A 1,294-nucleotide genomic window follows, 5' to 3' on the forward strand; every position below is an offset into this window, starting at 1 on the left:
ATGTATATAGACGGCACTAAAACCGGATCTAACTAGTGGAATGCACATGTATATAGACGGCACTAAAACTGGAACTAACTAGTGGAATGTACATGTATTTAGACAGCACTAAACCGGATCTAACTAGCGGAATGCACATGTATATAGACGGCACTAAAACCGGATCTAACTAGCGGAATGCACATGTATATAGACGACACTAAAACCGGATCTAACTAGTGGAATGTACATGTATATAGACGACACTAAAACGGATCTAACTAGTGGAATGTACATGTATATGGACGGCACTAAAACCGGATCTAACTAGCGGAATGCACATGTATATAGACGACACTAAAACGGATCTAACTAGTGGAATGTACATGTATATAGACGGCACTAAAACCGGATCTAACTAGTGGAATGTACATGTATATAGACGGCACTAAAACCGGATCTAACTAGCGGAATGCACATGTATATAGACGACACTAAAACGGATCTAACTAGTGGAATGTATATAGACGGCACTAAAACCGGATCTAACTAGTGTAATGTCTATGTATATGGACGGCATTAAAACCCGATCTAACTAGTGGAATATGTACGTATATAGACGTCGGTACTAAAACGGATCTAACTAGTGTAATGTATATTTATATAGACAGCACTAAAACCGGATCTAACTAGTGGAATATGTACGTATATAGACGGTACTAAAACGGATCTAACTAGATTGAAACAAAATGTGTCTATATATAGACGGCAGTAAAACGGATCTAACTAGTGGAATGTATATGTATATATAGACAGCACTAAAACGGATCTAACTAGTGGAATGTATATGTATATATAGACAGCACTAAAACGGATCTAACTAGATTGAAACAAAATGCGTCTATATATAGACGGCACTAAAACGGATCTAACTAGTGGAATGTATATATATATATAGACAGCACTAAAACGGATCTAACTAGATTGAAACAAAATATGTCTACATAGTAGCAATGGATTCCAATAGAAATTAAGCGGAAATCACAATATTACACATCAACACAAAACAACAACCCCCCAAAAAACCAACCCACACACAAAGTGAATGTACTGCAGATATTTAAGCCGTTGTGCGGTCATTTACAGGGATAATATGGAGTCCATGAAAAATACTGGGCGAGGCTTAATGTGATGTTTCTTTATCATGGACTCCGGCCTGAAGATTTCATTTATCAAACACGTTTTAATATTCCTCGGTACACTACTAACAGTACAAAAGCAGTCCCTTCCCTCCACAATTAGTTTACAATACATG

This window comes from Ostrea edulis, chromosome 4, assembly GCF_947568905.1.
Source record: "Ostrea edulis chromosome 4, xbOstEdul1.1, whole genome shotgun sequence".
NCBI classification, from domain to species: Eukaryota; Metazoa; Mollusca; class Bivalvia; order Ostreida; family Ostreidae; genus Ostrea; species Ostrea edulis.